Below are 16,058 nucleotides of genomic sequence, written 5' to 3'. Positions count from 1 at the left end.
TGGTATCAGAGCTACAACAAGTGGTATTTCTCGTATATTTTTGGATCAGATCTACAACAATGTTATATACCTAGGGGGGATAATATGGGGTACCAAGGGAGGTACCCAAGGTAATAATGTAATAATGGGATGGGCCATAGTAATAAATAAGGTGGTTAACCCATGTCATGTAAGGGACCACAAGTAGTTAATAATAATGTAATGGACCCATGGTATTAGTTGATGGTATGAGGAAACCATGGTAATGATGCATGGTATTGTATGTATGAGGCCTATATAAAGGCTAGAGACTCCACACATGAATATGAAGATGAAGAGAAGTATTCTTGTATGAACAGGCATATGGCTTGTGGAGTGTTCTCCTTCCTTAAGGAGTGAATGTATGGTGTTGCCCTACCTTAAGGGTTTGATTAATAAAGAAGCATTTATCTATATTTGATCTTGTTATTCTTGGGTTTATTTCTATTCTCTTATATTTTTGGATCAGATCTACAACAATTGGTATCAGAGCTACAACAAGTGGTATTTCTCGTATATTTTTGTAGCTCTGATACCACTTGTTGTAGCTCTTATACCAATTGTTGTAGCTCTGATACCACTTGTTGTAGATCTGATCCGAAATATATATGATAACAGAAATAAACCCAAGAAAGAACAAGATCAAAATAGATAGAAATGATTCTCTTTATTTTGAAAACCCTTATGGTAGGGCAACACCATACATTCACTCCTTAAGGAAGGAGAACACTCCACAAGCCATATGACTGTTCATACAAGAATACTTCTCTTCATCTTCATATCTCTCCATGTGGAGTCTCTAGCCTCTATATAGGCCTCATACATACAATACCATGCATCATTACCATGGTTTCCTCATACCATCAACTAATATCGTGGGCCCATTACATTATTATTAACTACTTGTGGTCCCTTACATGACATGGGTTAACCACCTTATTTATTACTATGGCCCATCCCATTATTACATTATTACCTTGGGTACCTCCCTTGGTACCCCATATTATCCCCCCTAGGTACATAACATCGTTGCAGGCAGTCGCAAGACTTGTCTCCACAATCTCGTGCTCTCATGGAAGAAGGAATAAAAAATGTGGTGTTTCATACACTCGATTCCGGGAGCTGCGCAGCGCCACCCCCGGGCCGCCCCGCCCCGCCCAACCCAGCGGCGGGTCGATTCCGGGAATCGATCCGCCGCCGGGTCGGGCGGGGCAGGACGGCCGGGGTAGCGCCACCCCCAGGCCGCCCCGCCCCGCCCGACCCGGCGGCGGGTCGATTCCCGGAATCGACCCGCCGCCGGGTCGGGCGGGGCGGGGCGGCCCGGGGGTGGCGCTGCGCAGCTCCCGGAATCGAGTGCATTTGGAGCCCATGGTCACGGAGGGGCTGAACAGGCAGCCATTGAAATACATAACGAGCACCATTACTGCCCAGGGATTCAACTGCGTACGCCTCACATGGGCCACCTTCATGGTCACGGACCCGGCGAATCGAAACCTGACGGTTCGAGCTTCCCTGAATTCGTTGAATCTGAGCGACGCAGTGGCCACAATGTCTGTCAAGAACCTGGAGTTTCTCGACCTGACGCTCATGGACGCCTATAAGGGAGTGGTCGCGGGGCTGGGAGAGGCGGGGCTGATGGTCATACTCGATAATCACGTCAGTAGACCCCGCTGGTGCTGCGGCTACGACGATGGGAATGGGTTCTTCGGAGACGCTGATTTTGATCCAGGGGTGTGGATCCAGGGGCTCTCCACCATGGCCACCGCTTTCAAGGGCACATCAGCGGTCGTGGGAATGAGTCTGCGCAACGAACTGAGAGGCAAGAGATCGAATCCGGTGGACTGGTACAAATACATGCAGCAGAGAGCCCAGGCCATCCATGATGCCAATCCCGACATAGCCAATACTTTTGACATTGACTTACAACTTCAAGCTTTAAAAAGATATAGGTACGCCCAAGCTAAACCTCCTATGAGCATGAATGGGAGCGTGAAACGAATGCTTCAGTTGCGTCTGGCATTTGCTTCCAGATTTCATTGGGTTTAAAGTTTTATGCAATATTGGCGTTCACCTAGATGCTAAGCGTTTTCCGCTTCATACTAAGGGTCCATTATCTTTACAACGCATAGCATACTCTTGAAAGCTTGTAATGCACAAAAGGCTGAGAAATGAACACATGATTTATCTGATTGCATGTATTTTACTTATGTTTCCACTTGATGGCCTCAAAATTGCCACGAATGCAAGCACTCTTCGCTTTATACACGAAACATACAAAAAGCATCCGAGTGCTGGAACGAATTATTCCAAGTGGAATGAAAATGATAAGTCACCCTCGGGCCGCCCCGCCGCCCCGCCAGCGCCACCCCGGGCCGCCTCGCCCCGCCCGACCTGCGGCGGGTCGATTCCGGGAATCGACCCGCCGTCGGTCAGGCGGGGCGGGGCGGCCCGTGGGTGGCGCTGCGAATAATCCGTTTGAATATATAAACTATTGAGAAATTTCTAAGCAATAAAAACAACTTCTTGCTGGTTTCGAATTCCTCACAATCCTTCAGTGTCTTTGTTCTCATCTCAATTTATTTTTGTGTGTGAAATTTTCATAATCGTTCCCCTCCTTCTGTCATTTCTTGTGTAGGTCTGAAATTTGTTTGTTCTTATATATTTTATGTGTATATCAAGATTCAACATGCACTGTGCACGCATGAAATTATAAGCTAGTGTTTTCCAATAAAAATGTAAGAATCGAAAGAGTTCAAATGTATATTTCGTGCACACCAAGTCCGTTGTCATGTATTTTTACTCAATAAGGATCAGGATACCATTAAACTCAGGGCCTGAAATCTACGAATGTACCGTTAAGGTGATGTAAGAGTGATTAAATAATTTGAATTATGACGATGGTTGCGTACCTGTGTGTCACCTTGGAAAAGAAATTTATATGGAAGGGTTCGGAATTTGTGAGGGGGGCCTCCGGGGAAGAGAAGTATATTCATATTTGTTATTGGTGGTAATGTATTCTCCGAGGTTCAGTTGCAGGTATGTGTGACAAGTGGGATAAATTTTAGTTATTCTGAGAGATAAATCTGGGCATGTGGGTAATGTTCATACCGGCTTTGGTGCATTTGGGTGCCTCCCGGAACAGGAATATTCTTGCTATCTTTTAGTGGGCAATTCACTCTGGCGTTCTTAGAGGGGTTTGCGCTGTTAAAAGACAAGGTTCCTGTCAGTGGGAAGGACGTTATGGAATTATAAAGAGGTTTTGGACATTTTGGAGGAGTTTATTTTTTGGTATGGTGGAGAAGATAAGTTCGTTATTTTTACGGTTTCTGGGGCGCAAATTGGAGGATCGATACTGGTGGCAGGCTTCTGCCATTTTTGAGGGTGGATTTGGTAAGTGGGTATTGACTTTTTTATAACATTTTGTGTGTGATTTTAAGAGAGAGCATGCACGCGAGTTGAAATTTAAAATTTTAAGAGTACCACTTATTTTAATACATACAATAAACAACATATTTATTGCATACAAATCATTAAAATCAATCCACAACGAACCATGCACAAGGTGTCTACATCAATCGACATTAGTAAATTGCTTGTTATGAGAAATCCTTTTCAAATGTTTAGTTTAATCATTGTTTCACACTTTAATTTTGTGGTTGCTTTTGAGAAATTAATGTAGTTTATTTCTTATGTTTCTTTTGCGCAAGTAATTTTTTACTGAATGGTTTTAGTATATAGATTATCCAATCATTATAGTAAAAATAAAGCATCGGTATGATTATTGTTTTTGGCAAATCTCTACCTATATTATCATTTCTATTTGAAGATTCCAACTGGAATAGTACGGTAATTCTCACGATATTGAGTTGCTTAACTGCTTATGAGCCCACATAGAAACATATCAGCGGCTGCTCTTAAAAAAAAACATGAGAGGGGGTTGTGTTGTTTGGCTATCCATCCAGATGAACTCACAGTAAATATAAATTTCCCTACAGACCAACTTCTATATTGTCAACTCAATAATCTTATACAATTGGATATTAAGGTAAAGGTCATAATCGATTATCGTATGGGCACCATTTGTTAGGTTGACCCTAAACTATTAGAAGACATAGATCCTCGACATCAGTAAATTGCTTGTTATGAGAAATCCTTTTCAAATGTTTAGTTTAATCATTGTTTCACACTTTAATTTTGTGGTTGCTTTTGAGAAATTAATGTAGTTTATTTCTTATGTTTCTTTTGCGCAAGTAATTTTTTACTGAATGGTTTTAGTATATAGATTATCCAATCATTATAGTAAAAATAAAGCATTGGTATGATTTATTAAGGTATTCATCAATAATAAGGTTTAGTTTAATCATTGTTTCACACTTTAATTTTGTGGTTGCTTTTGAGAAATTAATGTAGTTTATTTCTTATGTTTCTTTTGCGCAAGTAATTTTTTACTGAATGGTTTTAGTATATAGATGATCCAATTATTATAGTAAAAATAAAGCATCGGTATGATTTATTAAGGTATTCATCAATAATAAGGTTTGGTGATTTAGGAATAAAGTATAATTATTAAGGTATTCATAAATCATGAAAAAACTTCTATATTGTCAAAATTCATTCGATCAACTTCCCTACAGATCATGTTGGGCATTTGGCAAATCCTCGAGTCTTTCCATTAGAAGTGCTCAATTGAGAGAGGATGGTGATTCTCATGGTATCTCTGACATGAAATTCATAAAAAAAACTATTATTTGACATGAAATTCATAAAAAAAACTATTATTTGACCATTTTTAGTTAATATTTTTGTATAAAAATTGTGATTTTGACATGTTAATTATGGAAAAAAATTATCAAAACATTTAGTTTTTTTGTTATATTTATGTTAAAAATGGTTATTTTTATGTCCATTGTTAAAAAATGTTGTTTTTTAGAAACAATTATTTCATGTGGATTGAAAAATTAATTAAGGATGTATAAATATGTAGATTATCTAAAATTCAAACTATCGACTTTCTAATTTAAAAACGCAAAACAATAAAAACCCCACTTAAAAAAAAAAAAAAAATTAAGATAGAGAACAAGAAAATATGAATAAAATGACGACTTCAAAAACTATCAAATTTAGAAAATAATTTGTTACATTTCACACACTAGAAAATTTAAAGTCAAAAAATACGTCTTTTAAAAAAAGGGTGTGATGCAGAATACTCACTTTTTAAAATCAGGATGAAAATCACTACCATTCACTACCATTCTAAAACTTAATGCACATGAAAAAAATTAAAGTTCCAAAAACCATGTTCTAAAAAAAACATGTGTATTCTGCATCACCACTTTTGAAAATCGGGTCATTTTTTTGCCACCTCTACAAAACGGGTAACAGTATCAGTTCCCATTTCAAAGTTTACATTGTTCACACCATTTGTTGTTAGGAAGTGTAAAGAATGACAATGGGAAGTTTCCTGCAAGAAGAATAAGTCAGATAAAATAGAAGTGGAACCCATAACTTTGATGGAGGGTGATCTCGATGACATTGATGACAAAGTCAGGGGTACTACCACAGACTTGTTGCAACAGTTTGAGAAGCAATATATGTAGGCATTAGGGAGTGTCCAAAAGGTTCCATGCGAGTTGCAGATCCAAACTAGTGGGATACAGGTGGGCGTAGGTCAAGCGAACACAAGAGAATGGACCTTCGATTCGTAGCGCTACCAGAAGGGTCCCCGCAAGTAGAATCGACCGATGACCGAGTTATTTTGAGCACCATCAAGGAAGTCATGCTAAACATTGAAATGTTACCCAATTAATTTGTTCATGCGCTGCAGACATGAGTTACAGAGGAATTGAGAGCTCGGGAGTAGGGCACTCTCAGTTATTAAACGATAATATTTTCACCCAACACTCACCATCATGTCCCCACACCTCTAATGATCATCCTTCACCCCATTCATACCTTCACTCTCCCATCAGCCCATCAAACCCCCTCAAATACTCATTACTCCTATCACCACAACTCCCCTTGTTGTTCCAAATCGACTAGTAACTCCACATCCTATTCTCAATCATGTCTAACTTAGAGCTATAGCACTCAGATATGCCACTCTTGTAATGCATGCTCCTCAAGGTGCTTTACCAGCAGATTATCAGAGTAAAATTACCTTATTTGATGGCACTGGAACCTATACAACACAACAACACACTATGGAAATGATAGATTATTTTGAGTTGCATGAGATTGTCATAGGAGATGTCCAGGTGAGAAGCTTTGTCAAAAATCTAACTGGAGAAGTCAGAACTTGGTTTAGATATTTGCCTCCTTAGAGCATAGGTAGTTTAGAATTTATTTACCAGCAATTCTTAAATAGGTGGGAGAAGAAAATGAAACCCCTTCAAATTCTATTTGAAAATGAAAACCTTAAAAGGGGACAAAATGAAACTGTTTAGGACTAGTGCACCAGGTTTAATAATGTATATAATGCAATCCCACTTGACCTTAGGCGTCCACCTGGCTTAGCACTGATTAAGTTCCCAGACGGATTTAACACAGATATGGCTATTCAACTTAGAGAAAGGAATCCCATTACACTTAAAGATATGCAAAGTGTAGCAGTTAGTGTAGAAGCTAATCTACTATCTGGAAGGGCTAGGGTTAGAAACGAGCTCAAGCGTTGAGGACAACACTTTTTTGAAGGAGAGGGGCATGTTGGGTCCCTATAATACTAGTGATTACCCCACCCTTCAATCAGAAAATAGATGCTTTAGCTAAAGGAATGGAAAGGTTGATGGATAGAATAGAAGTCATTGAAAGGAAACCCCACTGGGATATCCAACGAGCTAATCTAGTAAGGAATCCAAACTTTAGGAAAAATCAGAATCAAAACAATGGTAAAAGTGGACCTGATCAGAACATTAAACCACCTTTCCAAGAAAATTATGTTGAAGCTTCCCACCAGGAAGACGCTGAGATTGACACCCAAATCAATCTGATGGTCTTAGATGATGAAGAAACTATTTTTCCAACCTAAGGTGATCAAGAATTATATATGCTTCAACAATTATAGACCCGAACTGGAGAATCCTTCGACTATAAGCAAGGTTATGACTTTTCTATTTTCAAGTACCTAAATAGTACAATTTGAGAAGAAAAAAGAAGCTTAATGTTCCTGATCAAAATAGAAAGGCAGTGCCTAGCTAGCCTAAGAAAGTAAAAGTTGTAAATCAAAATACTCAAGTTACAAAAAGCTTTAAAATCCTTTCTAGACCATGTCAAAATCCTCCCAGTCCGACCATTGAAGATGTAACTAATGAACAACCTTCTAATGAGAAACCTTCCACCTTAGTCCCCCTCAAAGGAACATTAGAACAACCTCCAGAAATTATATTAGAAAATCCAACTGAAAACACTCCAACAATGGAAAAGAAGAACAAATTACTCAGAATCCTGGTGATAAGATTTCAAATGTTCAAACAGACAAATCCCCTTTTCCTTTGAATTTGGGAGCAGAGGTGGCTAGACTAAAAATATCAGTGCCTCTCACAGAATTGGTCAAACATGAAACTTACAGATATAAAATTAGTAAATATTTAAAATTTGTTGAAAATGAAGACTCTATGAATCTATTTGATGATCAACCTGAGTTAATTTTTCGACCTGATGTTAATGGAAAGCCAGTTGAAGGAGGGATACATCCCTTCTACATCAGTCTTAACATCCATGATAAAATCCTACATAATGTCGTGCTTGACTTTGGGGCTTCACATAATATTATGCTTGTCTATAATGGAAAAGCTAAACTTGGATATCGCTAGGCCTTATAAGGATTTGTTCTGTTTTGATTCAAGCCAAGTTAAGTGCTTAGGGCTTATAAAAGATTTGTGTGTTTCCGTAGTTTAGTACCCTGCCAAGACCATACTTATGGACATAGTTGTTGCTGATATACCCACCAAGCATGGTATGCTGTTGTCTAGATCTTGGGGTGCTAAACTCCAGGGATCTCTGCAACTGGACATGTCCTATGCTACCATATCAATCTTTGGACATCCTAAGAAATTGTATAGAGAAAGTTTGATGAAGTATGTAGTGAGTACCTAGTAGAGACCTCAGAACTTTCCTATATATTCAGTACATTCTGATATTGATTCTTTCATACTTTACAATTATGAAACTAATCAAGAAGATGCTTCAAGTGGCATAACAACAGAACCAAAAGAAATTGCAGTATTAAAAGAAAATGAAAATTTCCAAATTCATGATATTTTAGATAAAAAAGATGACCTAGATACCTTAGTCAAGAAATATTTCATCCCCCCCAGATGAAAATTATAAGCACGGAATCCTTTGGCATCTTGAATTTGATGGTTCGGTAAAAAAACTAGGTGCAGGAGGAGGTGTATGGATTTACAACTTAGAAAACGATCATTAAAAGGGTCATGCCTATAGATTGAACTTTAAATGTACAAACAACATGGCCGAATATGAGAGACTTCTATTAGGTATGAAACTAGTAAAAAGGGTAGGGGCCATTAGAGTCTCTATCATGGGAGATTCTGAGTTGGTGATTAAACAAATTAATGTTGTTTATATGACTAGGGATCCTAGGCTGGGATTTTATAGAGGAACAATGGTAGAAATACTAAAAACGTTTTTGGAAACCAAACTTGTTGTTATCCCCAGAAAACATAACATGCAAGCCCATAGCTTAGCCATGTTTGCTAGTACTTGTAAGTTGCCATTTTAGCCCAATCATCAGTACACTACTAAAGTTAGGCATAGACCTACTATTCCTAACAACTTAAAGAACTGGCAAGTGTTTGAGAATGATCAACAAATTAATAATTTTTTTACTTTAGATAATGAATTTGTAAATAATAACATAGACAGAGACATAGCAGTAGATTTTGATTGCTCTAATGAAGTGGAAATTGACAAACTAGAAGATGATCAGATAGATAGATTTCATCCTACAAAGTTTATAAAAGAAGATATTCGAAACCTAAAACAAATGGAAATTGATGAAGAAACTGAGGTCATTAACCTTAAAGATAATTTTTTACTGAAAGGATTAACTCCTTTAGAAGACTTATTTGATTCAAATGATATTCCTAAAAAGCCTAAAATGGAACCCTTGAAATTAAGCATTGACGAATATAATATAGGATCTGAAGAGCATCCCAAATAAAAACTTTCAAAATCTTTACCTCCCAATGAAAAACTGAAATATATAGAATTTTTGAAAGAATTCCAACATGTTTTTGCCTGGAATTATGAGGACTTGAAATCCTATGATACCAGCATAATACAACACACCATTCCCTTAAAATAAGATCCTTTTAGATAGAAGCTTAGAAGAATCAACCCTGTTTTACTACCTTTTATTGAAAAGAACATCAAAAGAATATATGAAGCTAAGATTATTGCACCTATCAGGTTCTCAGACTCGGTTTCCAATTTGGTACCTTCAAGAAAGAAAACTTCTAAAATTAGGTTGTGTGTTGACCTTAGGAATTTGAGTAAAGTTTCATTTAAGGATACCTATCCTCTTCCAAAAATGGATCACATATTATAGAGGGTAGTAGGTTCCACAAGAATCTCATTGCTAGATGGGTTCTCTGCTTATAACCAAATCCTAGTCCACCTAGATGATCAAGAAAAGATTGCATTCACTACCCCATGGGGAACTTTCATGTATGTGAAAATGCCATTTGGGTTGAAAAATGCAGGGGCAACCTTTCATAGAGCAATGGACATAGCCTTTGCTAAAGAAATCCATGACTTCCTGGTAATATAACTTGATGATATTATAGTATTTTGTAAATCAGATCAACAACACATGGATCATTTGAGGCAGATTTTTACTAAATGCAGGATATATGGAATTTCTCTCAATCCTATAAAATTTTTGTTTGGGTTGGAAGAGGGGAAATTATTATGCCACATTATCTCCAAAGATGGTATCACGATTGACCCAACCAGAATTGAAGCCATTTTGCAAATACCACATCCCAGGAACATGAAAGAACTTCAAGCATTTATAGGTAAAATAAACCTTTTGAGGAGATTTATTTCTAATTCAGTTGAGTTAATTAGATTGTTGAACAACATGCTAAAGAAAGATTCAACTATTAAATGGACTCTAGAGGATAAAAAGTCGTTTGAAGATATAAATTTAGCCTTAACACAAACACCAGTCCTCATCAGTCCAATGTTTGATATGGAATTTATCATATTTTCTTTTGCTTCAGAACACACAACTATTGCAGTCCTTAAGAAGAAAAATGACTAGGGTTTTGAACAGCGAATAGCATTTTTCAGTAAATCCATGAGTGATGCACCTTTAAAGTATAATATAATGGAGAAACACACTTTTTTTTTGGTTAAAGCTATTAAAGACTTCAGAGTTTATATTTTGTACTCCCATGTAGTAGCGTATGTCCCGAATGTTGTAGTTAAAGACATTTTAACTCGGGACGAACCTGATGGAAAGAGAGGAAAGTGGATAGCTACAACATTTGAGTATGATTTAGAGATTAAACTTACAAAACTGATCAAAGGCAAAGGTTTGTCTAAGCTCATGGTTGAAACAAACTATCAAGCCTTAGACATAAACTTGATTGCAGAACTGGATAACGAAGAGGAGATGGCAACTGCACAAATTAGCTAAGCCTTTACAGATTCGCCATGGTATGCTGATATAATATATGTTCTACAAAACTTTCAAACTTCTCTAGAGCTATCCAGGACTAAAAGTAGGTTCTTAAAGATGAAATCTTTAAAGCTTTTCATAGTTGACAATGCTTTATTTTGGGAAAATCATGAAGGCATCTTTCTAAATTGTTTGTTAAAAGAATAATATGATAAAATTTTGTAAGAGTTTCATGCAGGTGACTGTGGGTGACATCTCTATTGGAAGACAACATCTCATAAGATCTTAAGGGTTGGTTTTTACTGGCCCACTCTATTTGTTTTTGTTAAGAAATTCGTAACCTCGGGCCACAAATGTCATATTTTTGAAGCAAAAAGAAAACTACTGCCATTACCTTTGAAACCTATATTTATTGAAACACCATTTCAAGGCATTGATACTATCATAATAGGTTTTCTTGAGGCCAACACTCTATCTAGATTCGATTTTCCATCCAAAATCATCACGGACAATGTGGAGGCCTTTAAATCAAAGAGGATGTTTGATTTCTACAACAAATATCACATAACCCTTGGCCACTCCACAACCTACTATCCCCATGGAAATGGACTTGAAAAGTCCACCAATAAGAACTTAATGAATATTATCAAAAAATTGTTGGAAGATAATAAAAAGACTGGAATTAAAAACTAGTGAATGCCTTGTGTGTAGATAGGCTGACCATAGAGAAATCTATTGGTTCGAGTCCCTATCAGCTAGTCTATGGAATGGAGGCTATTTTCCCATCTTCTTTGGGAACTCCAGTCATGAAATTACTCCAAGAAGCATAGGCAGAACCAAATGATATTCAGAGGAGGACTAACCAGACAATTCATTTGTAGCAAACCATGGAGCAAGTCTACATTGGGTCCCAAGTTGTGTAGGAGAGGATCAAGAAAGCATTTGACAAGAGAACCAAGGCAGAAGATTTCCATATAGGGGCTAAATTCCTTCATAGGGAAAGGTCCTTACATTATTTATGCTTTTAGAGGTAATAATGCCTATTTCCTTAAAGAATTAGATGGTCCAGAAGTTGAAGGAGGACCAGTGAATGGTCGAATGCTTAAGCACTATACAAATCCCAATTACTGATTCCACTAATTACTTGTACATATTATATCCTTCACAAAGTTTAGTGTGGATTGGATGGTCAAATTTTGGAGTTGAAGCCCGAAGGGAAGGCCCTAAGCTTCAAAAGATTCACTGTCATAAATATCAATAAAGCAACAAAGTAAAAAAGGAAAGTTGCAGAGTAAAATCACAAGAAATTTAGAAGGCTATTGATTTACTAGTTCTAGACATTTCACCAAGAAATGCCATCCGCAAGTGGAGCCACTATTATGTTCCTATACCAATAGGTGTCATAATTTTTGAATGGTTGAGGTCAAATCTGTACTATGTACATACCTTTTCTTTTTCCAAATGTTTTGCATATTTATAAAAAATAAAAAAAATAAAAAAATGTAAAGACGGTATGTCCTAAAAGAGAAATCAAAGGACAAAAAGAATAAAAGAAGTGAAAAAAAGGTGAAATAATTAACCCCAAAAACAAAAAGACCATAAAAATGTGCAAATCCAAATGCACTGCTATTTTAATCTTTGTACAATAAATGATTATGCACAACTTGTAATTTATGCCACAATCCATGGTAACCAAATAGTTTAATCTTGGTAATTCCATTTTTTTAATTTCATGGTTAGAGATAGAGAATAAAATATGACCAAACTCTTTAATCTTGGGAGATAAGTAGATAGGTAGAGTAAATAAAAGGAGCTCAATAGTTTAATCTGAGCCCTTGGATGTAATAAGGATAGACATAGATAAATTTCTATTGTAAAATAAAAGAAGAATGTTTTGATAAGGGTTTCTGAGCTTAAGTGCACCCTAATAAAGAATAGAAAAAATGGTAGGATGAGTAGATGAGTAAGTAGTTGCATGGTTGCAGAATTATGATGATTAATTGGATAAAATCATATCATTTACTTTCATCTTCAAGTTGCTAAGAGTGTGGATGACAATGGAACATTTAAAAAGTCAAGTGATTAATTTCCCCATTCATTTTACCTTAACTTTACTAACTTTCTATAAGTAAACTCAAAAGTACCTAAAACCTTAAGTTAAAGGGCCTCAGAGCATTTCTCTGACTTTTAGAGGGACCAGACCCTTGGCCCAATAACTTATAAGTTCTAAGTACTAAAACGCCCTTACCAACATTCAATCTCTCCATAGTTCATTCATTTCACCTAAAAAATCCCTTTTCCTAAGGAAAAATCACCATTTGCCTAAGGGAAATAAATAAAGCCCTTTTTTCCACAAAAAACCCACAGAAAAACCACAAAAAACATTTAGCCTAAGTTATAATGTGTAGGTGCAGAGATGGAAATAAATGTTAAACACATTATACTTAGTGCGAAAACCCACTTGCCACTTTCATTTCATATTAACTTTAATGTTCATTATATTTATATAACTCCCGAAAATAAAAACCACTTTCCATTATCTTTTATTAAAATCCCACATGTTAATACCCCGCCCTGAGGATTGAAACATAAACCTTATTAATAAATTAAATAAATGGATTAATTAGTTGGTCAGAAGTTAATTAAGAACCATAACCCTCCATTGAATAAAAAAGAGTAATTAGTCAATCAGTCATTAATTAAACCTTTCCCTGCCAATCAAATCACCCCCGACATCATTAAGCTTTCCTAATCCATAGTTAAATATCCTATCGGGCCCCTCCATTAACTCCTTGATCACATCATTTCCCTGATCATTGTGCGATCTAACCTATTCAAATCCAACAATCGACGCTCATATCCAGTGGCCCCCGAAAGCCAACCTTTACCTGCACGATGTGAGTGGTTTCACTGTTCACCCCGCCGCTATGTGGTGCCCGAAGAATGGCATCGAGTGGCCTATCCCCAAAACCACTTATCTTGAAAATTGATGTGATGAATTTCGCATACCAGCCCCTCTAAATGCCAAAATGTCACATCCCCTAATTGGAACCAACTATCCTTTCCCAAGGTTCCCGCCAATGTTATTTACTTTACGCATAAAACAAAAAACTTATGGTTTCTTCATTTTTTATCATGAAAAGAACGTTCTGACTTCCATGAAAATCATAGAGTATGTTCAACTGCCAACCTTCTACCAACCGTCAACTTTCCACAGCCACTGAACTCCATATTGCCTTGCAGACCCGTGTGCTTCCTGCAAATAGTGCACACCACCATTACTCCATTCAAATAGCTGAGACCAGGTACATACCTCATTTCCACTAAGAAACCTTGTTTTCTTGTTGAAACTTAACTAAATTGCCTTAAATACTATGTAATTTAGTAAGATTAAGCTGCCTGGTGATCCTAAACTACTCTGAAATAGACCAATTCCCCCCAATTTCACTAAAACCCTTTGCTCCCGTCCTTGAATCCACAAGAGCCAAGGACGGATGCCCAAATTGTACTAAATATCATGCCCATTACAACTTGCCACACGGATTTAGACCATCTCCCACTTGCAGAAAAAGATTTCCAGATTAAAGACACTTTTGTGTTAAAATACCCTTTGAAAATTTTCTTCAAGTACAGAGGCTAGTACTTGAACAAGCAGATTTCATTGTACTTTGGGAATTAGGCTTACCAAAGTACTAGTTCCCCATAGTGCATATATTCCTAGAGATTGTACATTACTGCCACTTGAACTACTATCCTATCCAAAGGGAAGTAAGAATCCCTGACCAGTCTATTCTGTTTACTATCACTGTTGAATCCATTAACCAGATGTTACAATTGTAACCAAGCCAAAACATAACCCTTCTTTCCATTGGATATATGCTGAATAGATACCCTACACTCACCTCAATCTGGCTTGCACAACTATTCCAAACCTTTATCAGAGATTAACAGTATACCCCAAAGGACTCTCCTCCTTATCTATGGACCATATTCTCCAGCATTGGCCAAGAAATCATAGATATGATATCCAGTGTGCTAGATTACACCACAAGTGAATTTGTTGATGAAATCATAATATCCCTTATGTCCATCTATTCTCTTGGCCAACCACTAGTTATCATGTTTGATTATGCCAAGTTTATTGCTAACAAAATGCATGATCAATTCATGAGATTAGAAAATTAAAGTGTTTAGGTATTGTTCAGTTCTGTATATTTTCTTCTTGTATTACCAAGCTGATAGGTTTCCAATTTCCCTCCAAAAGCTTGATAACAGAGGCAACCCCAGATCAATGATTTTCTGGACTTCTTTGATTCAACAATATGATTCCAAATACTCCTATACAGATTTCATAGACCTCTTTGTTCACCCTGTGACAACCATGTTACTAGGAAGCCCTCCACCCAGAACTAGTGCAGACATCAGGCCGGTCCTACAATTGTCAAAGCAATACAATGTATGGGATTGCTACTTGTACCAAAACCATACTGAAATCTGAATCTATGGATGTGAGATGCCACCTTACAAATTTCCTAGATACCTCCCCATGAGATTGTTTGCTCTGGTGTACTATAGGCAAATGATCAACTTAGATGAGGTGCACTTTGTAAGAGCCAAGAAGAAAGCCCAACTTAGAATAAGGGATCAGCTGGGCCAATTTATTTGTAACAGTAGGGAAGCAGGAAATGAGGCAGAGGAAATACTCCAAAGCTTGAAACTAAAATAGAGTTTCATGTGGACATATGACCCCTTAAGCTTCATTTGTAACAGCAGACAAAAGAACAAACTATCTCCTTGTATCCCCACAGGATCCCTAAAATTGAATAATATGCTAATCAATCTGAATGGGTGGAAGGCACTTTGATAGATCGAGATAGCACAGTGGTTGCTGTTGATAATGTTTTTGTAGATTTAGATAGAAGAATTGATGAGGATTCATTTGTACAAGTGCCAGGAAAGTCTCAATCTCAGAGGAAATCCTAGGAACACAGTCGGAAAATAGTAGAGGCAGGACCATTAGGACAACTAGAGTCTTCAGCACAAGCAGTGCCATCAAAGCAACCAGAGCTTTCAAAACAGCCAGAAGAATATGAACAACCTGAAACATTAGAGGAACTTGCTCAACCTGAACAAATCATGAGAAATCCTCGAGTTTTGTAGACTCCTCTAAATGAGGAGAGGATCCTCAAGAGAGACAGAGAGGAGGCCAATCCTTCCAGTAGGCCTATTGATCAAACCTATGCTAAGAGGCAAAGGTTAAATCCATATGTAGAGCAAGAATACACTGAAGAGACAACAGGTATTTCAGGAGAAGAGAGGACAAAAAGAAGACACAACACTCCTTCACGAGGGACACAAGAACCTTCCACCTCTGAATATCAAATGTTGGAAAGGCAAC

At 37.2% G+C, this 16,058-nt stretch overlaps 1 pseudogene; it reads left to right on the top strand.

Moving 5' to 3' along the window:
- The first annotated feature begins 1,386 nt into the window (after positions 1-1,386).
- LOC149224105 (glycosyl hydrolase 5 family protein pseudogene) lies at positions 1,387-2,064 on the top strand (annotated as a pseudogene).
- Positions 2,065-16,058: the final 13,994 nt, after the last annotated feature.

The sequence above is a fragment of the Pinus tabuliformis genome, chromosome Q, assembly GCF_031772625.1.
Source record: "Pinus tabuliformis cultivar Carrire ecotype Pingquan chromosome Q, CPIR1, whole genome shotgun sequence".
In the NCBI taxonomy this organism is placed as follows: Eukaryota; Viridiplantae; Streptophyta; class Pinopsida; order Pinales; family Pinaceae; genus Pinus; species Pinus tabuliformis.
Note: the sequence above shows the minus strand (reverse complement) of the source record. Positions and strands in the feature narration are given on the sequence as shown.